At 39.9% G+C, this 23,564-nt stretch overlaps 1 long non-coding RNA gene across 2 annotated transcripts in view; it reads left to right on the top strand.

Annotated features, from left to right (window-relative positions):
• LOC139690754 (uncharacterized) overlaps nucleotides 1–23,564 on the top strand; it is a 454,110-nt gene that overhangs the window by 303,900 nt on the left and 126,646 nt on the right. Inside the window, exon 5 of one of the 2 annotated variants that reach the window (XR_011701506.1) lies at nucleotides 5,550–5,590. The exons of the other annotated variant lie outside the window; for it this stretch is intronic. This is a non-coding gene — a long non-coding RNA (uncharacterized lncRNA). Of the gene's footprint in view, nucleotides 1–5,549; nucleotides 5,591–23,564 lie in introns of those variants that run through there. 2 annotated transcript variants of the gene reach the window in all.

The raw sequence follows: 23,564 nt of genomic DNA, 5'->3' as shown, positions 1-23,564 counted from the left end.
CAAAAGATTAAAAGAAATCTTTTCGTTGCTAGGGCTCTGCACTTCACTATTATTGCTTTCAGCATTACCTTTTGTCTCTCATATAATGAAACTTTTCATTTTTCCTTTGAAAAGGAAGTAAAATAATATCCCTGGATCATTTACTGGGCGTAGAATTTTTAAGCCAGGAGTAATAAAAGAAGGGAATTCTCAATTGTTTAGCTGTCGGCCAACTGTCCGTGCCACTGCCTCGTCTCTTGAGCTGGAGCAAGCAGAATTGGGGAAGATGGTGTGGGAGGCAAAGGAGTGGACGAATCGTGGATGTGTCATGGGGTAAATGATGTTTTCACTCGCGATAGAGAGGGGTCGTCAAAATTTAATCCTGCTCCTCAGCGCTGTCTTACCATGCCCACGTCTTTCGTCCCCCGAAACATCACTTGCCAAACTACAACTTCTCATCACGCTCGATCTCCTGTAACAGATGCTGAATGGCGGAGGTCCTTGAAAAATCGTTTTTGGTGGTAGGATGGTTCAAAATTTTTAATTCTTCAAGTTTTTGGAATGAAATATAAAAATAATTTCGCTTCATTTCGGACGAGATTGAGACAATGGCAGTCCTTTCTCTATCTAACCCATCATCCAATATATTAAATGAAAATATAATTGCATTTCAGTGCTAAATAATATAAATAAGGATCTAGGCAATGACAATCGATTCACAATGAATATCTATGAGTACAAAGAGTGTAGGAAGATATACAAAATTGTGGTGAAAACGTAAGAAATAAGGCTCTTATCCTTGACGAAAAAAACCCACCGCAGGAAAACACCCACGGGGTGAAGGGGAGGATTAAAAACCTTTGAAGACCGACATGTAGATAATGCTAATGCTATAATTTACCGAGGAAAGGGAAATTGTGTATAGGGAAAGTATTGGAAGGAAATGTAGAGTAGGATGGAAAGGGTGAAGGAAGTCGAAAGGAAAACAAGTGAGGGAGTACTAGGCATACTGGGGGGGGGAAGAGGGGAATGTTGGGAGAAATCATGAGGCAAGAAAAATGGTTGAAAAGCATATTGATGTGGCAGTGGGATTTTTTTTGTGGAAAATGTTGGCCAAAAGATGAAGAGGCTACAATAGGATGTATAGTAGGATGTTGGATCGTGTTATGTTATGAGAGACAAGATATATCCTTGTTATTTGCGTATATCAAAAACTTGAATTAACCGGTAGATTACCCAAATAAAAATATAATATCGTAGGTAAGTGCCTGTATTTATATTTGAATTCCTCAGCTAAAACCCAATTTTCAATGCAACATTTTTCCAGTTGTGAAATGGTACAAAATAATACCATTTCACAACTGGGAAATTTTTAATGTATCTGCTGCATCTAAAAGTAATTAAAAAGTAGTCAATTAAAGATTAATGAAACTTAGAAATGAGAAATATTTTGTGCAACTCCAATGAATCATTATATTAAAAATATTTCCTTAATTCGTAAAAGGTTTAAGGGTTAAGGAAATATTACTTAATATAATCAGTCTAAAAGGACGCCGAAAGAAGCTCAATTTATCCTTTCCATCCAACTCTAATGAAAATTATGTTTCCCCCCAAAGCGATTAAACGCCTCACACAACACTTTGTGTAATAAAAACAAAGTGCAATTTTTCCGAACGGGGATGTGTGACGAGAAAAGTGTATTTCAAACTTGAAGCCGACCGGAGAGACTAGATGCTATGAGGTGACGGAGCATCTCGAAAGAGCTCAGAAGACCATTGTCGTCTATTGACGACCGCTCAATCAACCATTAAAGTGGACGGTAAAGTCAATTGACCTCCTCAGCGTAGGAGATGAATGGACGTGATACTGCGAATGCAAAAATCAAAACCAGATTGTGTCTGGTCACCATGGTTGATCAATATTATCATGAAGAAAGTTTAAACGATGGCCAAGGCAGACTTTAAAGCAATGGGGATTATAGCATACCCATTCTCCGGTACACTAATAATGCAGAATCACTGACAGGGCGAGGGGCTTGTAGGGGATTCTATGAGAGATAAAATTAAAAATTAAGGGTGAATTCGTGGAAACCAAATTACCTCTCTTTGACAAGAAGGATGAACGATCGCAGAGTGGGTACAATCAGTAAAATAATTACACAAAAGAATAACTTTGTAACCCTCGCTAGAATTTTTATGAAGTGTACGAGGCTGGATTAAAGTTATTGAAAAGGGTGTGAATGCCTGAAGAAAAGGTTTTGGCATTTTTTCAAGTGTATAAAAAATAATTGTCCGTCTAAGGCTGCAGAAATGGAATTGTAAAGCAGTGTAGTCTTCGAAAATTCATTGTTTTGGAATGAAGCGATCAAATATTAATGATGAGTAATTGCGGTTGGCAAGGGGTATGTGGGGGAGGGATTGTGGTGAACATATGCGAGAGACAGGATGAGGGAGGGAGGGGGGTGTCACGAAAGAGTCCATGCAATCGGATGCACCGGAAAGTGCAAAAGGAATGTGCCCCATTGATTTGGTCTAGTTAGAGTATTGAATGGAAAACGAAACAATGAACAGATATTTTAAACGAGGATAGAGGCCCCATGAGGCAAGGGGGAATGCGGATGATTAGACTCATAAGGCAGGGAATGTTAAAAATGTCAGAGTGCAACAAAGCTTGAATGTGATACGACAAACTTATTTATTGAAAGTAATATGCTTGATTCAGATCAGCGAAAGAGGGAGAGAGTTTTCTGGGGTACATTAAAACCAATTTTTACTGTGAGAGAGAGCAAAGTGAAGGGTATGAGTGGATATAATTGCAACAAGTTTCATCGTAAAATTATTTTCTAATGTTGCGTAATTGGCCTCATTTTTTAAGCTGTAATTCAATTAATTACGTTTATATCACACAAATATAAGAATAAATCATGAATATAATTAGGAGGGGGCAGATATAAATGCTTTTTGAATAGTTGTTTGATGTTGCTGATGGAGAGGTTAAAAACTATTACGCCACACAATAAAAAGTTTCAACTAACTTTACACCGACATTCAAAGTTCCCTTCGCCAACTCACTAAAAATATGATGTTAATATCTCCAAAAGGCATTGTTTATACTGCTCTTACCTTTTGACATTATACGATAAATTGCAATAGAATGTTTTGCTGGTATTAAAAAATATTAAAACTACACAGTCGGTGCATCACAAACACTTTGAAGGCTCAATTGTACTGTTTCCTCCCTAATTTGTATGCCAGTCAGCAATAAATTTTTAAAATAAAACCTAAATATATTACATAATTAGACATGATCCGCCAATTGGCACAATGTAAAATGAATACGAGTATAACTGATTTTAAGTTAAATAACTCCTAATTTCCTCTCCCAGCTAAGGACATGGTGACTAAACTCAGCTCTCACCAGTTCCTGGTTTTAACTTTAAAATTGAATTTAATTATTCAAAAACAACTTAAATTCTATTTTAACTGTATTAATGTTAATTAGGTTTAACAAACTTAATCACAAAGTGCTTAAAAGAAATCACATTTCTTCTTAGATGAAATAAGCGACTGATCAATAATCAAGGCCAGCCAATTCTAGTTTAAAGCTATATCGGTGTCAAACTTGCTATTTTTATGTTGCAAGTGCTGCCGAAATATTTCATTAAATCAGTTTTTCTTTCGTATAATTATCAAGGTAGTTATTATATTTCAAAGCGGTTCGGTCTAAAATATAATTTTTAACTTTATTCTATAAAGTTATTTAGACTTTAATCATTTAAAAACAATTGAATTAACCCAATGTCCTTGGGGAGTAACCATTTTCCTTATTATAATTTTTCACGCTAAAAATCCGGCATGTTAACATTAGTGCTGTAATTAAGTCGTTATTTTCGCTAGGCAAATTTTCATGAGCTGTTTGAAATATATAATGCCAAAAGATTCTTAGCTTGAGTAATTCTTAAAGACTTAAAGCAATTGCAATCGAATCCCGTTAAAGGGGAGTTTGATGGCTGAATTTTTTCTCGAATAAAGATAATTTATGGGGTCCCCAGTCGATATGTACCCAGCCTGCGGTTAAATTCGATCCTAAAGAACAACGACCACTGTAATAGCACCATTCCACTTTTGATCGGTCCTGTTTGCATCGTTTATTTTAATTTCAGGAAAAAATTGCGAAGGAGTTACCGTGGGGACGTGGAGCAATTTTCCCCTCAGCAGGGCCACATTTTCCGAAGATGTACGTCCCATGTATGTATATATATATATATATACATATATGTATATATACATATGAATATATGTGTATACATACCTATATGCACATGTATACACACACACACACACACATATATATATATATATATATAAATATATATATATATGTATGTATATATAATATATATATATATGTATGTATATATAATATATATATATATATATATATATATATATATATATATATATATATATATATATATATATATATATGTATATATAATATATATATATATATATATATATATATATATATATATGTATATATAATATATATATATATATATATATATATATATATATATATATATATATATATATATATATATATATATATATATATATATGTATATATAATATATATATATATATATGTATATATATATATATATATATAGAGAGAGAGAGAGAGAGAGAGAGAGAGAGAGAGAGAGAGAGAGAGGAGCGAGTAGTAGGAGTCACGTATAGGACCAATGCCCCATCTCGACGTCGTCGCCAGCGTATCGCTTACTTCTGGCCGCGCAAAGCGGTTCTGTTCTGTGTCTTTTTTATGGCCTCCCTCCGCAACCTTTTTTTTCCCAAGGCAATGACTACCAGCCTGGGTAGCACAGCCTCTCTCCACGTACAAGGGGTGTGAGAACAGCTGTGAAGGGGAAGGGCGGGTGTGCGCGGTTTATGATGGCTGCAATCTTATTTGTTTCACCAATCAAGTTTTCCATTGTGATACTAAAAGGATTGTGCCTATTACTTCCAGGTTTTACTTCTTAGAAAATTCTACTGTTGGCGGCGCTCTACATGTTCCGGCATTAATATTTCGAACCCATTGCCCGGCCGGGACGAAACGTGATATAATTCGAGGGCCCTACTTTCAAGATCGATGATTCACAAAATTCGCTTTAGACTCCTCGAGGCTTTCCTCTTTGATATATTATCTCAGATAATGCAATCTTTGGGGAGAATGTTTTTTTGTCCCGTTATCCAAGGTTGCGGTGTTCCCGGCTCTTCTGCGGAGATTGGATTTTAAAAAAGAAATCCAAATCAACCAAGCACTTTAGAATTCCGTGGCCTTTACGTGACCATAGTTAGAAAAATGAGGTTACCCAATGTAGGAGAAGCCATATGAGTAGCGCTACATTTTTGTGAATATAATGCTAAAAAGCGCGCTATCCTGCATTATTGAATGGTATGACATATTAATATTGCAATTAATGAGGTACTCACAAGAAAAATCAATCTATAAACAAATAATATGTGTGCTTATAATGCATATAATTTTAATATCCAAATTTTTTTCAGATGAGAGCAGAATTAACAGGGGAGAGAGAGTTGATGACGAGGGCTCTAATTGAGAAGTTTTTGAAGAGAAAATAGTTAACGCTCTCGCATTTGAGAGTAACATTGTATGTAATCATAAAAGGAATGGTGGTAAGGAAGTAAATGGAGAGAAAGGCAATCAAAGAAGGACTTGATATGCTGGGTGGCGATAGTAATCTCTTTGGAAAATGGAAGCAATAGAAATATAAAATAGTTGAGAAATTTGGAAGTAATGATATTTTCATGAGTCATATTAGAGAGAATACATGGTGACAAGGTGGGGGAGAAAATGAACTTACATTTTTAATTACTTGAAAAGGGGTTACGAGGGTGGTTCAATAAGTACCTGTGTTAGAAATGAATAAATCATTTTTTCAAAAACATTATTTTAATTTTTCAAAATAGTCCCCTTTTAGAAAGATATACTTCTCCCAACGTTCCAGCCATTTTTTTTAACCGCTCCAAAAAATAGGATTTGTCGAACTCTCCAAAATACACCTCTGTCTCGGCGATAACTTTCTCGTTTGAGCTAAATTTTTTTCCCGCGATCCATTTCTTCATGTTAGGGAATAAGAAAAAGTCACAGGGAGCCAGATCGGGTGAATACGGGGGGTGTGGCAGCAATTCATAACGTAGTTCATGCAGTTTGGCTGCGGTAACTCCGGATGAATGTGCTGGTGCGTTATCGTGGTGAAACAGCACCTTCTTTTTCGCCAAATGCGGCCGTATCTCCTTCAATTTTTTGCCAAAGCGGTCCAATAGCTCACTGTAGTATTTTCCAGTGATCGTTCTTCCATTTGTAAAACATCTATGAGGGTGATAACATTTGCATCCCAAAAAACCGTCGCCATGACCTTTCCGGCCGATCGGACGATCTTCGCCTTCTTTGGAGCAGATTTACCGGGAGAAATCCATTGTTTTGATTGCTGCTTAGTGTCTGGTGTGTAATGATGAATCCAGGTTTCATCAACAGTGATAACTCGACGCAAAAACACCTTCGGATCTCGCTTAAATTGCTGCAAACACTGCTTCGAAGTTGACAGCCGGATCAGCTTGTTGTCCACCACTGAGCAATCTCGGCACCCATCGGGCTGACTATTTTTTAATCGCCAACTTATCATGTAAAATATTAATTGCCGTTCCGGTCGACACGCCCACGGCCTCTGCTACTTCGCGCACTTTCGTTCGTCGATCAGCGAGAATCATGGCGTGGACTTTTTGAATGATTTCCTCGATAACCACGTCTTCCGGGTGTCCTGGTGGCTCCTCATCAAAAACAGATGTTTATACACTTTTAAATTCGTTGAACCATTATCTAACTGTGGTCATACATGGCGAAGTGTCCCCATAAACAGCATCCAACTTTTTTTTATCTCCAACTCTCCTCGCATTTCTTCCCATCCAAAAACAAAAAGCGAATTCCGAACGATACTGCTCTTTTTCCATCTTAGCGAAAATCACGAAACACGTCTAACTCGAATGGCTGCCAAATCCAAACTAACCTTTAAATCCATCTGAAATTTGTTTCACCGACGTTTGATAGATGGCAGCACACGATGATAACATAAACTTCCCTCAGGAACGTTCTAGGTCGTCAAACACGGGTATTTATTGAACCACCCTCATTGATGTGTAGAGCTGAATAAATATATAACTTTAGTCAAAGACTTTTTATATTCTACTGCTTCAGGAAACTTTATTTCTTTAGACATGGTGTCAGAGAGTAAAGATCCCTTCCAATAGATACCTAATTTTGCACACTACGTATAATTCACGAATAAAACATTTCAGTCATATTAAAATGCTCTTTTTTAAAGGGTTTCGAATATTATTCTCTGCTCTGTATGCTATTAATTTAATGCTCTGCTTAATATTTTTAAACTAATTCTAGGAATTAGGTGGAAATATTGGAAATTTTTAACTTTACATGTTCTCCTCAAAGATATTCTGAGGCTCGATATAATAGCTACCAATTAAATTATTCATGCAGTTTGCTTTTATCTCATTTTTCTGAGCATTTCCTTCGCATATTCGTGGAAAATAATCACAAGGATATTTAATCTTATTTTCTCCGTTGTCTACTACCAAATCCTTTTATTCATTTCCTTGATTACCAATTACCATACTAGGACGCTTTAATGTAGTAATCTAAGCTATTTTAACTATACTGACGAGGGGAATCGACTCCTAGTGGCACAATTATAAATTATGATGTTAATCCAATATAGCTCGGAAGTAAACAAAGTATTCCACTGAAAATAAAAGCCGAAATCAGGAGAATTTATCAAATAATACTTTTAAAATCAGCAATAATTAACTTATAAAGTCATGTTAATAATCGGTAAAAAGAATTTTATTCATTTGGTAGTCTACCCCTTAATCGTATAGAGAATGCTTCATTTGGATTACGCTGTCCGTTGAATGAGACGTTGAATTTTGTGGCCCCTTGGCGCTTTTTGTTAAGAGCAGGCTTACTGACTTTATCTCAATCCTTCCTCCATTTCCCTGGCCGTCCTCTCCCTGCCAAATTTTACACATCCATCTCTAATGGCGCAAATGGCCTCTGCTATCGGATACCACCCTCCTCACAACCACTACGGCTATTTTTTAAGTAGGAGGTGCCTGCGTTAGAGTAGGTTGTGCCTGAAGCGGTGCCAATTTAGGGTTTACCATAAAATAACAGTCCACTTTGGATTTCCCGATTGTGAACACAAAATTGGTTTATGTCCTGCTCAACGAATCTTCATTTGCCAATTTAAGACTCATAAGAAGGGCAAATTCTCATCGGCACCGCATACTATCTTTGGATCAATTGTTTTTACGCGTATTTCACTCCCTTTACGGTTTGCTCGGGCATCGTACTTTTTTAAATTCATGTTGGCTCTGTGCCTACCAATGAAAATTTTTATATTATTTTAAGACAAAGTCTCATCATTACTTTGAAAAACCAATTTAGATTGCTAATAAAGTTGAATCCTGCGAATGGCAGGAGATATGATCGTTCTTTTGTCGATATCAAGAATTTCAATTGGTTTGTATGTCGATGAAATGAAAACGAAAATTTTATGAACACATACTAAGATAATTTATCGAGATTCTACGATATAATGAAAGGTTTCCTTGCGAGATGTTTCGCAATTTGTGAAGTTTTCCTCAAATAGGTAATATTTCAGTAAAAATGTTTTTTTCGTTTCACTTAAAATGGACATATTTATTTATGAGTTTGTTAAAGAAAGGTTTTCGCCATCAGATTGGTTGCGTCGGGTCCTCGCCGAGAGGAGTACTTCCACTCGCGGCACCACTTTGAGTGCCAATGGGAGGAAACTACTGATCCCTAACATACGCACACTTGCATTCCATTGTTTTGCCACGCCAGTCCTATCTTAAGCCATTCACTCATAGAACAAGAGGATTAAATGAACATATATTTTAGGATTAGGGCCAGGACATCATCAGAAGATGGAGAATTTTTTGCGTGAATATCTGAACCTGTTTACGTGGCTCGTAGGCTCGAAATTTACAATCGGGGACGATGAGAAACGAATGTACACGTCCTTTTAAGTAAGCAAAACATGGCTGACAGTGCTAGTTAGATAGATAGTCGTTTTTCTTTTGAGGCAAGATTGAGATGGTGGCGGTGTCTCTTATACCAACTAAACATTAAACTAAACCATCATGCCATGTATTGACTGACTTTGTCCAGAGTGATATTTCATTATAGTCCACCAATGCCACCACGAGAAAGAGAGAGAGGAATATGTAGGTGTAAGGAGGTATTCGGTGCAGGGGACACGTTATTGAGGATCCGGTGGCGGAGGTGGAGGCCCAGAGTCCTCAGAACCAAGGCTTGTATCGCGGATGGGGCCTCTCCTCCCCCCACTGCACCCCACTCTCCAACACTCATTGGATTGGGAGGAAGTTGAGAGAGAGGAACCTGTTGTGTCTGCCCCCCCCCCGCTTCCGTCCCCAACAAGTGGGTGGCGGGACAACCCCTGTGAATGTGTTGTGAGGGTGGAAGGGGGCAGGGGCGCACCCACGCGGAAGCAGCCAGAGAAGCGCGCGTGGGGAGGCGGCGGTAATAAGTGCGGGGTTTGTGGCACGCGGAGAAGAGGTATGTCGGTGGTTTTGTAGTTGAGGAGGAACTGTGGGGCGAGGGAGGGGGGGACACACACCCCACTATCTCTCTCCTGTTGCCGCTGAAAAGGATCGATCTGGCCGCCAGCACCATCTGTTTGCCACGAGGGTCGGCGTAGAGGGGGGCGGGTGATCCGAATGGGATCTTTTGAGGTTGGTGTTGTGCGGCCGGTGCGGCGGCATGTGTCCCACTCGCAGCGAGCCGCCGGCTGGGACGGGGATCTCTATCAACACGGAGGGGAGGGACCCACTTGTTTTGCATTCGGTGCTGTTTTTGCACAGCGATTGGTGTTGAGGGAATGGGGAGATGATGGGGCGCATGCTCGCTTTAGAGGAGCGGCGAACACCCCGTTATCCACGTCGCCCAGGGGTAGGCGGCGATGAACCCCTGCCCCCACCCCTACCTCCATCGCAATCAACGGCCACTCGCGCGATTCAAGACGACCCGCGATAGCAACCCTTTTCCATTGCGGGCCGAGTAAGCGGCAACATGGTGCGAGAGGTACCATTCAAAGTGGGCAGCTCTTGGTGCCTCCTCACGGTCCCACGAGTCGAGGTGGTCAGAATTGAGATTTATGTAAAAGTTACAGTTTTGAATAATTTTCATTACGGAATGTGTCGTTTACCGGGTCAACAAAGAAAAGTGCTTCGCTCATGTGACCCCTGTACTTAACTGCGCTCATATGACCTTGATTTTATTCAGCGCACACCCGTGGAAATGTGAGTGACGCCTCTCTATCATCAGTTAAGCAATCATCTTAAGCAATTGCACTACATTTTCATCCCAATTCCAGAACAATTTACTTCGTAGCTATTCTTTCTAGTATCCATCTCAGTTTATCTGTTCCAGTAAATATTTACCACGCAGTTTTCCTATTTGGGTATTTCCTTTTCTTTTTTTTGTAATATTTCATCGTTCATGACTTCATGTTATCTTCGTATTAAAAATGCGTACTGCGAATATGGCCGATGAAAATTATTTTGCAAAGGGCTCCTGCCGACTGATTCCTAGTTACGGTGTATCGCTCGTTAACTGTCTCCTTCTTTCAGTGAATTGCTATTTGAGGTTTTATTGGTTAACAATTATCGCAGTCTGGAGATAAAAGAGGGAAATATGGTTGGTATAACCGCTGTCAATGCATATATTTCTCATTATTAGCCCTATTTATCGTCGAACGCTGCAGTCTCTCCATTTAAACGGCTTCCTTACCGGATTCCACGTTGATCGCTCCTCCCAAGTGATTAAAAAAATGTTCACCTCCTCGTTGAAGCGATGTCAGCAATAGAGGCTGCCCTCCTTTGCCCTCGTCACATTGGTGGTGGCTAGGCTGGCGGTCATCGCACTGCTAATCTCAAACTGCCGGCTTCGAATACCTCCGTAAACATTCCAGTCTTCTCCCGTTCAGGCTCCTTCTGAACACCAGGTAGTCCACAATTCGCACTCAGTTTAAGGTGCTTCGAACCCCAGACGCTGCCATAACCTTAATTGCATTAGTTTCGCCTTCAGAAAGTGTATACTTTCTAAATTATGCTCATCCATATGAAGCTTTCAGGTTTCCATGGAAATGGTCATTTAATTACGAAAATATTTTGTGTTTAGATTTCTGTTCGCTTAACTTTACCTCTCGGTAACCAGAGTTTCCAGCTGTAGTCTTCATGTTAAACGCATTGTATGCAGGCTTTTTTTCCATCCCGGTACCTGGAAATTCATTCATTTATTGTGTTATGAGAGGGTATGCGTGTACTCTTTTTTTGTAGCTTTACGGACGTTTTGTTTTCTCTTTCTTTTGCCCCCCAAAGGGGTTTGCTCTCTGTGACGAGATAATCTTTCCTTTTTTCAAGTCAAACGTATGTTATCCGCTCGGACTAAACATGTCCTGCAACAGCGGTGAGGCAACACTTCCTTTTTATGACTCTCTTTGCTGCCCTGTAGTCTGTATCGAATTGGTCCGTTGTTTAGCCGGTATGAAGCTCGTCACTAAAGACTTCCAATTCGCATACTCCGGTGGATTTGCGGGAACCTGGTCTTTTGGCTTAAGTAAGAGCGGCAAAAAAACAAATTGTTGCCTTAAACGTTTACAAATATTACACAGTTATTAGTAGTGCCAATACAACATTCAAAACAGCAGAGCTGAGCAGTATAAAGTTCTTATTCTAAATGGTCCCTCCTGATAAAATTATTATGAAATCAATACTGATTTTTGTTTTTCAAATTTAAATCTCTGTTGATATATTTGAAATGGTAAGAAGCGTGTTGCATTTATCTGTTCTAAAGTAATTTTTGGTCTCAGAGGGAAACCGGGTCTATTTTTATCACTTTTTGGAAAGAGAAGAGGGTAAGTAAAGTCCTTTGTTCAATTTACTATAAATTTTCTTGATTCCAAGCCGTCGCATCTTATGCGTTGACCCCGTTTGTGGTGCACTTTATCTAGAGCTTTCTTAGTATCCAAAAATATTGCATTAATTTTCTCATTTTAGAATATTTATTAAAAGGAGGTATTCTTTAGGTACAAGGGGATGCACTTTTACTAATGTAAAGGGATGCACAGTTTCTAATGTATTTAATAGTCCCCGATAGTTAATAGTGGTACCTATTTTTAACAGATCTTAAATTTCAGTGAAAGGGGTCGGCAATTATTAGCCGATTTCTTCGACTCTTAGAAATGGGGTGGCATTAGTTATCTGTAATTCGTTAGTGACTGTGTTTTCTGAAGAACTTGATGAATATGTATTTGAGGAATACACGCTTCCATATACCCCAGGGGGAATCCTTTGAGGACCTTCGAAGGTATGGGTGAGTTTCCTCCGCTAGTTTTCCAACTCGAGTCGCCGGGGGGGGAATTATCCGAGAACTCAGGTAATATTACACCCTCCACGTGCTTTCCCTTCCACTGCTGAAGTGCTTATACAACGCCACTTTCTCTCTCTATTTCCCTATCTCACTTAGGTACCTCTCTCTCTCTTTCACAACTTCCTCTCACTTTCTCTTCAGTTTCTCTTTGTCTCACTTCCCCTCTCGGCCTCTCCCTCTAACCCAGCCTTCAATCTCTCTCTCTCCCTGTCTCTCTCTTTCTTCCCCTCCTCCGCATACAAGAATCCGCCGCCCTGCCGCAACCTTCGAGCTCCGTCGTCGCTATTCACGAGGCCGTGGCGTTCGGGGACGGGTTGAAGGTTCTCTCCCCCCTCCCGATCCCTTCATTAATTCCGGAGTGGGGCGTTGTCTCGGAAGCGGCGCGAGAAGGGAGGGATGGGGACCTCGTTTGTGTATTCCGTCCTTCCATCTTGTTTCGGGAGAGGCAAAATCTCCCTCGACGGAACGGCGAACACCGCTGCTCCTCGCGTGGAAACAAGATTTCGAGAATAGATGATGCATTCAACGAAAGGAATTAAAAAAAAAATACGCGAGAACATTCGTCGAAAACACGCGCTTTACTCGTCAAGAGAAGGTAATATTTTCTTCATCTTATTTTGGAAGTGAAGTGCCATGAGTTAACACTGGAATCAGTCCATGAATCATACAAATACAAGGTGAAACACGCTCAATGCACCCGTCGCATTATTAACTTAAACTGTGATTCAAGAATGTTGCTCGAAGTAGATTTAAAAAAATACCATATTCGTTATCTCAAAGGCGTTGAAACACTATTTTTCCTGAAAATTAAGATGGTACGTCAGGCGAAATTTGACCATGCATGCATAGAAACCATTAATGCGTTGCTCTAATGCTGAAATGAGATTATCATTCGGGGCATATGTATCACATTTGCAGAGATTTGGCAGATCGAAGTAATTTACTCATTGCTTACTTTTGGCCATAAAACTCCAGTAGAATCCATTTGCATTTCATAGCATGTGATTGATAGAGTAATATAATAGGTTGATGTCCTTGTGGAGGATTTAAATAGTGACTTAATAAGCATTGATCTAAAAATGGTTTACACCTACAGGAAGGGCTAATGAATGGCAGAAAACTACCCAAAATACCTTATTCTGTGGTATTATTACTACAGCGGTCTCCACTCTACAGTTAATTTAGGTTTTGGATTGCCCATCGTTGTGACAAAATGGCTTTGTGAAAAATATTATCAGGTTTGCCGTCGTGCCAGACGTTTCGGACACTAAACGGTAAACCCTGAAAACGCACATTAAATTCCATTACAGAGCTGAATGTGGTATCTATTAACTATTATTAATGTGGAGCTACGAGATAGAGGCATAACTGCGCGGATTCCCTGGCGGCCATATCGGCTGCTGGCGCCCCCGGCTCCGCCCACCTTGGAACCCCGTCTCCATTGACCCCGTCACCACCATAGGGGGATCCTGTTGATACAATTTGCTGCCGCTAGAGAGATATGCTAGAGGTACAGGGACGCGGGAATGATAATAAAGTCCCACTTACGGGGCAAACACACGAAAGCGCCCGGCACCGGTATTGGTGTTTGATCGAAGGTGCACTGCAATTGCCGTCTCGGTAGTGACTGACTCTTTTTTATCCTTGTTTATTTATTTTTTATTTTATCCAAGATATTTTGAATTCCCTCTTTCCTAATATATTTCATTAACTAGGTGCATTTATACATTCGTCAATATTTTCAAAATCAATTAATGTTTTTGAAATGTCTTGTTTTTAGCAGTATTTTTGGGAAATGAATTTGATATATGAAATGTCTGCTTAAAATTTCATGCTTAACTGAAAACAGGATCAGGAAAATGCAGAAATTTGTTTCTGACGCTTCGGTTTGCGTATGAATTTCACGCTTACAAAATGTACTGCCTCGGGAGCCGTCTTCGTATCTTCTACTTCCAGCCATTCTTGCAACCACGTGGTCCCGGCCGTCGCATTGGTCCCCGTTGTTTCCCCACGCCAACCAGCGCGGCGCAACTGCAAAAGCTCCCCTCATGCCCCGGTGAGAACCCTATTTCTCCTCAATTTGGACTTCCAAGGAACTGTTCGAAAACATTGAAATGCAGGGGAGCCCCAGTGGGAGAGGGTTACGTAATGCATATTAAAGAGGGCCGAAACACCTCGCGCGACTAGGTTTCCATCGTGAGGAAGTCGCCATCCTAAATCTGCATATTTTGCATTAATCCGCAAAGGATCCGGAGATACTCTGCAGAGGGTGGGGCACTTGAGAGAAAATAATCCTCGGCTCAAGGAGGAAAGCTGCCAAAGTCCGACTCAAGAAGAATCCGCGCAACAACCTTCTCTTTGGACCAGAAAAATGTAGTTACATACTTTCCAAAAATATTTAATATCAAATGGCTTCAAGTTTAGCGAAATTAAGTTGTTAGCTTTCATATTTTAATCTGTTTGGCTTAGTTTTATTTTCATTAACCTTATGTGGTGGTGATAAGTTAATTATTCCACGAAATTTTCCCTAGTATTTTGTTAATAGTTAGAGTGTTAAATCGGAATTATTCTATCAATGTATTCATCTTATAAAAACTTGGGCTAAAATATATTTCTTACCTCTGCAAATAGATTTTAAGTATACAGATAACGGTGACAACTCAAAGTTGCAAAAAATGTGGCCTTTCGCCTAGTGCCTCGGACAACCAACATTTTCCTCAGCAGTGGTAATCAGGGAAAATGTTGACAGTCGATGACGTTTGTGCCAAGAGGCATAACTGGACAATTTGGGGGATGTGTAGGATTGATTCAAGGGACAGATAAAGAGACAGATCAGGTGATGGAGAGGGAAGCCGGCGTCGGACTCCTCTCAGCGAAACTCAACGAAAGGTGGCAAGTCGTCCACGAGTCCACTTCCCCTGGAGCGTACACTCGGCTGGCACACACTTAATCTGCCATCCAAGAAGACGAAAGAATAGCTCCGGTATTCAAAACTAGCCCCAAGAAGTGTAAAGCTAGTAAAATAGTTATCACGTCAGTATTTGTCACTAAAGAATTAAAATATACGTGCAGTATATTTTGAAAATAAACATTTATTCCTTGAAACTTCAAAGAAAAACTCAGGACTCGTGACAATTTCATCATGAAATAAAATTTTATGAGTCCATGAATGCTGTTGTACGGCATCTAGAGATTACATTTTCTTAATATTGATCCGATATAAAAATATTTTTAACCGAAATAGTAATATTTTATTCTATATTATTTTGTCAAAATTATAAAGGACCTGGTGTCCACATATAGTCACTGGCTTCAGACGCACTGAAGACAGAAGTTTCCGATATAATAAAAGATAAGATTATGTTGGTAGAGAGCAAATAATGAAACAGAGAAGCTAGAGTTTTTGCAAATAATGAAACATTATTTGCAAAAACTCTAGCTTTCTGAAGCTCATATCGAACGACATTAAAAAGATTACTTTTACCGGTATACACACGACAATTTTACTTGGATTACGCATAGGCAATGAAGTTACGGGTGTTTTGGTTGGTTAAAGAGCTTGTCTGGGAAAAATTGAAGTTTGTAGACCTACATCCTTGAAGAAACAAATCCACTGCAGGTAAAAACATGCAAAAAATACTGAGGCATGGCGAATGAACATTTAATAAATCGTCATTGAGTCGAGGACCTTGTAAGAACATATTAATGGGATGCTGGTTGAAGACTCTCGTCGACATAATTCCTAAATATGTATTCCTATGAGTATATCCCAAATTTTCTTCACTCTTCCAACGTACAATGCAAAACCTAGAAATTTTTAGTCAAAACGAACTCTCCGAAAAATCAACCCTCATTAATTCATAGAGTTCTCAAGATTCAATTACCTAGATTTTTACAAGTAAAAATACGTGTGCATGCTGAAAAATCAGCCAATCTGTCTTTAAATGAATAAGTTTGTCTCACTTCTTCTATCGCTACAATCAAAATTTAAGCAATATGTAATTATTTTGAACCCAAACTTATTTTCAATCACTTTCTTAACTTTCGGGTGACTCTTAACGTAATTTAAGCGTTGGTTAATTTTCATCTTTTGTGAAGCGGCAATTGCATGTCAACCAAATGCAAGAGTTTCCCTCTGGTACATTAGTGCCCACTGTTTGGGAGCAGTAGTAATATTTCTTAAAAGCATTACATTGCAGAATTAAAGTTACGACCCCGGTATTGATAAAAATTTACGTTAGCAAACTTAAGATGAAAATAATCGAGGTGGAATTTCAAGGTGATGAATCGTAGTGAGACTTGTGATGTTGATCTTATGTTGGATAATGAAGTGTTGTGGGGTTGGCAATTGCGACTTCATTGGATCCTGTGTGTTTATTTCGAATGTGGACATTTCTGTTCTCTGTTTGTGAAGTATATCTTCTCTTCTTGAGTGGTACATCTGTGAGAGATGATTGAGATAGTGTTTGGGTACTATCTGCATGGCTAACAAAGTATGGTCCTATACAGTTTTTCTGCCTGAATGTAATATTTTGTCAATGAGTGACTTTGGAAAGCTATTCTCAAAAAGTATGTCTTCGGTTACTTCAGTGTTTCCATTAACATAAATTGGGGCACATAAATTAATGGCTCTGTGTTATAGTGTTAGAGCAGTATTTATTTTTGTGGGTGGTTAGAGTTATTACTTGAGAATCTCTCAGCTTTTTGTGTTTTTCCACCAATCCACAAGGTTACTATTGCCATTTTAATTTCTCATATGTACATTTTTCATTGTTAAAAAATAATATTATTGGCATTTAGTTTCCACCCCTTTACATTTTTAGCGAGATCCTATATCTGAATTTTTTTAAATATTTAGTGCCTAAACATTATTAGGAAAAGTTGTTGAGTTTCAGAACGTTTTTCCTTGCTTAAAATTGTCAGTTTCCAAGATTAGATTAAGATTTGGTACAGAAAATTTTACTTAATTTAATCACATTTGAGAAAAAATATTTTACGGTGAACGTATCGTATCATAAATCGTCACTTTGAGCAACGCCTACGTCACCCTCGGGCGACGGGTACCTTCTATCTTCGAGAACTACGGTTTTAGTGTAACACTCCTGGAGAAATTAGCTTCTGGGATCCATTACTAATGGAATCCTTTAAGACCCCCGAAATCAAAGCGCGGTCAGAGGCGAGAAGAGTTCCCAACCCTTTTCCATGGTCTTGGACCGAAGGGCTTAAATAATGCGTTTCCTGCCCGTGTCGTCCCTGGCCCGGAAGAGATATGGCATGAAGTTTCTTCGGCTTTGTTGTTCAATATTTACTGGCAGAAAAGGTCCATGCTAAGCCGTTCCCATTTTTTTACGGCCGCATTAGAATTTCCTTAATTTTCAGTAACAGAAAAACTATAGCTCCATTGTTTATATTTGGATGTATCCGCCGTTGGCAACGCTTGCGTTTTATTGGTGTAAAATGTTGAACTTAGCCCTCGAGACAGCATTTGCCCCCCTTAAAATTCCTCACTAAACGGTGCAATCCCTCCAAACAGGAAGGTTGTGTCACGTGTGAATGTCGCTGGCACCAGCACTTGCACTTCCCGGGGGCGAGCAAAGAAGGTAACTGATAATTGTGATGAGTTCTTCCATTCTAAATCATGAATATCATTCCATAGCTTAGATCATTAGTGATCTCATGGAATTTGTAGTTAGCAGCGGATTTTCTGAGAGTGACCTCGGAGAAGTCACTACGATAATACTAAAACTTTGCGAATATAGTACAGTTCACTAAGTTTACTTCGCCAAATCTTAATTTTCATAAAACTTATTTGTCTCAGTTATATAAAAAGGAAATGGTTGATTTTACAGGGAATAACCGTACATTTTTTCCAAACATTTTTTCATTAATTTTTTACTTGTCATGCATTCATCTAAATTGAGAGTACATATTAAGGAAGCGAGTATAGTTTGTAATTAATCGAAATTGCTTTTCTACGAGGGTCATCCGGAAAGTAGTACCCGTTCGTGAAATAAAGACACAAAAGTAAATATTAACAAACATAAAAAATTTTATTTGAAAGAGGATACTTTAAACTACTTCTCAACATAATCTCCAAGCAAGTTTAGGCATTTGTCATAACGTGTGACAAGTTTCTGTATTCCTGCTGCATAGTCCTTCGCCGCCAGCTCATTGAGATACGCGAGGGACCCATCTTGCACAAATTTTTGCATAATGCAGATGGTGTTTAACAATTTCATGAACAATTGTTCGAGAAACATTGGGAAAATGCTCACAGATGTCATCAATTGTGACGCGCCGATCGTTCCTCACGAATTCGTCAACTGAGCTCACCAGTTGGTCTGTAATGACAGACGGTCTCCCCGAGCGCTCATCGTCGTGTGTGTTCCCCCTCCCCATGTTGAAGTTGCGACACCACCGCCGAACAGACGACTCGTCCATTACATTGTCTCCATACACCTCCTTTAATTGGCGATGAATATCACATGGGCGAACGTTTCTTGCATTGAGGAATTTAATCACTGCCCTCACTTCACAACTGGCGGCGTTCTCAATTTTTTTAAACATTGTAAACAATCACAGAAACAACACAGGCAATGCTAGCGTCACGCAACTTGGCTCAGAGAAGGCAGACAAGCCACTGAAGCTATCTGACCTCGTCCAGCGGCTACTCGCGTCGTCAGCACTTCATGCGGCACGAACGGGTACTACTTTCCGGATGACCCTCGTATAAAACTTTTAGATTTTGGACCGCAGGGGTTAACACAGTGTTATTAATATTGGCTTGTAAAAAATAAGTGCAGGGAAATCTATATGATCTACATTTACATTATGTGAGTAATTTGCAAAACTCTTAACGAAAAGAACAAGTGCATTAAGAACCTCATGATTAAACACGTATATAATTGCGATGTATGGAAATGTTTAGACGGTGAGCACATAAAGTTACCCTGCAAATATTCGTTGATCTTGTAGTTGCGGATGGTTATGCCATCGTGTGTAGATGTGCATGAATATCAGTTTAATGCTCTACAATAATTGTGTCATCATATTTGTGTGTATGGTGCAGATTTTGAACGTTGTTTATAAATCTAGAGGATATTCTTTGATCTTGTTTAATTTCCATTTTATATTGGTACGTTCTCGGATAAATTGTATTTTATTAGATACTTGTGGGCCAATAACGCTTGAATAACATTTCTCTCTTTTAAATGCTTACCAAAATAATATCCCCCTTGTTTAATAAATCTTAGCCTGCTAAACATTAGTATTCCTCGAATTTGAGCTCCTCGTGAAATGTAGACTATGCTCTAAACCCTCAAACCAGCCTTTGAACCACGTACCTTTTACTTTTTAATCATAGCATTATTACAAAAATCGGAATGGATAGTTTTGGGACCTAAAATCAATATTGCTTTGAATGGCATTGAGGCTTACAATTAAGTTGATTTTTTCATGGCGAATCTCCGATCATATTTAGCTTTGATTTTTATCGCAATTAAAAGTAATTGTTCATTGACGCTTGGATTATTTTTAAGTCCTTTCACGATGATAATGTATTTTTGGGACTGTCCGAATCATGACGTGTGGAATGATTGACTAGATCTAAAAAAAATCGCAACAGTGAATAGGGATATTATTGTCCCGAGTGTGGTTTTTATGGACACCGCGCATAGAGATTCGACTTTGAAATGCGGAAGTAGGCGACAGACTACCGATTCTCCTCCTCTTCCGCCTTCTTCTTCTCTCAAGATGCGTGTGTGCTCACCTGCACTCTTAAGCCCACCCCACAGTCTCTCACTTCGATCGATGTATGTTTGCCGTGGCCTCCCACAGTCGCCCGTCCTCCCGCCACCCCAAACACCCCTCGCCGCCGCCCCCCCCCTCGCCAACACGGGACGGCAGTGGGTGAGGGCCGTAGGGAGGGTAGGGACGGGATTAGGTTGGGGGGGCGGGACGCGGTTACCTGGCAACGCGAGCCGCTCACCTCTCTCCCATCCTTGGATCTCTCCCTCTCTCTCTCCACTGGGAACGGGAGGAGTGGCGCGCAAGATTTCCCCTCCCACCCCTCTCTCTCTCATCCCTCCCTCCCCGTCCCTCCTCTTTCTCCTCTCTGCCTCGCCTTGACGCCAATCTACTCACCCACCCATACCCCCACCCTCCTCACAGACTGGCGGCAGTGGGTGACGGCTGGGGGAAACTGCTTATTATTGCGTCAATTACGCACGAGGGAGGGCCGGACGCCGACTAATGCCTCTGGAATCGCTCCTCCCACTGCTATCCATCCTCCGCGCGAAAGCTGTTTTTTTTTGCTCCATATATCATGCATATTTACACACACCCTTATCTCGCTTTCTTCTCTCCTTTCCTCCCCCTCCCCAGGGGGAAGGGTGGTCCCTACTCCCCCACCCCGTAGTGCGTAGGTGACCTAAGCGCCATTCCCCAAGTAGAGAGGTGATGCCCATTGAGTTGACACGGCACAGTTGGCGTGACACACACACACACACACATACACAGAGTGGACGTGGATGGCAATGAAATCCCTTCCACGGGGGGAGGGGCCCGCATTATGATTATGGGGATCACCCCATCCGTGAATTATTTCCCCGTCATGCAACGCCAGCTTATCCGCCGTTGCCGACTGCCCCCCTTTCCACCTGACCCAAAGACCTCCTTGTGAAAGCCTCTCTTGAACCGCTGTGTGACCACCTCCCGCATATAGTATACATGCACATACATTGAGGATATAAAATCATCATCGCGGTGTACTTTTTACTTTGTGGCAGATACCTTTTCATTTATCCAAGTTATGTGGAATACGAGGCTGTTTTGGCCGTCTCGTATAGGCTATTTTGTCATTCTATGGATTTTAAAATAGTCAAAAGATTGATTGGTGTCGTTTGGTGGTCGTTACTAACGTAAAATATTCGATTCGCCCTTTGGATTTGCTCAATTACTCTTATGTTAGATATATTTTCGGTTATTGTTGAAAGCCCAAGGTTGCATTAAAAAAAAGACTAATTGAACGCAATTCCTGTGCTCTTTTCGCATCATGACGACCAAGTTGTGTTCACCTCGCCATCCGCTCAAGAAGACACCTCTTCAAACCCCGGAGTGGTCCCGCCTTCGGTCCGTGAACATACGCTTGCACTCCGCTCTTGATAGAAGGCTTTAAAAAAAATGAGAATACCATCGATCCCTCTTCCGGTTCAACTCCCTCGAACAGCTTTCTCTCCAGTTCATCGCATTTTATTCCACTGCACATGGCGCGATCTTAACAGTGACACCCGCAGTTGTGACAAATCCTCCTTCAAACTTTAATACCTTTTGAGATTGTTTGGTGATTTTTATTTCTTTTGTTCAATGAGAAGAGAGAGAGAGATGAGATTGAGTTAGGGTAATGTGTTCTAAGGACAAAGAAATGACGCGTGGGGAAAACATTAAGGTTTTAATTGAGGAGTGGCTTAATTACAACTAGCACATGGTTGAGGCACCACAATTGACCTAGATACTGGCGTAAAAATATTAAATATTTCAAGGGATTATATTAAGTCCATGCTTAGATTTGGGTAAAGTGTCATCAATTCGCAGTTTCCTGGGGACGAATTAAAATTCAAGTCATCATTTAACGCTCATGAAATGTAGTATTATATGAAAGAGGATAAAATAAGAGGAGAGTGACGTGATGAAATGTCAAAGATTTATCTGAAGTGAAAAGTGAAATGAAGGAGCTGATACAATAATGCGAGGATCAAGAGTAAGAGGGATGAGTACAGTGGAAGAAAGGTGGGAATAGTTAAAACTAGGGATAAAGAAATCCGAAAAAGGCCCGATTGGAATATTAGGTGTGAAGGGAAAGTATTGAGACATTAGTTACAGAAAATGTTATTGGATAGAATAAAGAGACAAATGAAAGAATATAAACATAGAATAATGCAGAGGAAGAAAAAAACCAAGATCTCAACATTTAGACCGAGACAATTGATTATTAGGGCGACAGAAACAGTGGAAGGATACTGCGAGATTATAGACGTTTGCGAAGACTTGAAGGAATGGGGGCGCTGTAGAGGAAGGTGAAAAACAGGAAGAGATTTGAAAAGGAAAAACTGCTGATAGTGTGTAGATGAGGATAGCTTGAACTCGGGTAAGTTTCATTCCAAAATAAAAGCAACGTTATAGGAAGCTAAATCAAAAAGGTCTGATGAGACGAGCAAAACCTCCGCGGAATTGTAGGAGAGTTTAGAAATACATGGAAAGAATACGTTTTATTGACCCATCCTTGGCTTTTATGAGGGAGGAAACTGGTCGCCTGACTGCATTCGATCAGTATTGATTCGGAATCCGGAAAAGAGAAAGATAGCCATGTGTGAGGACTAAATGGACCAAATTTCCTATTTAACTCGATACCCATTATCTTCCAAATTTATGCAGATATGATGAGAGAGAAGAGAGAAGGGCTGGAGTGAAAACAGATGGGAAACTCTTCATATTAGATTTGTCGGTAACCAAACGTTAGTTAGCCAAGTAGCCAAAGGATTACCATCATTAATTGGGCCATTGCAGAACCAATGTCATATATAGTTGACCAGCATTAATCATGAGTAAATGAAGATAGTGGCATTCTCTAGAAATATGGAGGCCAAGATGGACTTTCAAATTGGGGGTTCATAGTAGTAGGGACGTTTAATGAAGAATTGCATTAGCGAAAGAGCGTTTACAAAGAGATGGGAGTTAAAGATAGGCATTTCAAATGAAGATGTAAAGAAAAAGAACTGGAGAAAACATTGATCTGGAGAATCGCTGCGTTAATCGGAAACTTGACCGCCGAGGAAATTATATGAGCGTATATCGGGTGCCTTTAAGATGCGTATGTAGAAGAAAGGAGAAACACAAAGGACAGTAAGGAAAACAAAGGATGAAGCTCTGAGTTTGGTAGAGAAAGATGGACAGCTTTTGGATAAATTCGAAGAAGGTCGAGCAAGGGAATGGAGGATATATTGAAAGGTGGAAAT

Source organism: Hetaerina americana, unplaced genomic scaffold, assembly GCF_022747635.1.
Source record: "Hetaerina americana unplaced genomic scaffold, ioHetAmer1.1.p SCAF_3, whole genome shotgun sequence".
Taxonomy (NCBI): Eukaryota; Metazoa; Arthropoda; class Insecta; order Odonata; family Calopterygidae; genus Hetaerina; species Hetaerina americana.
The sequence above is the reverse complement of the archived record's forward strand: the minus strand, read 5'-3'. Positions and strand labels throughout refer to the sequence as shown.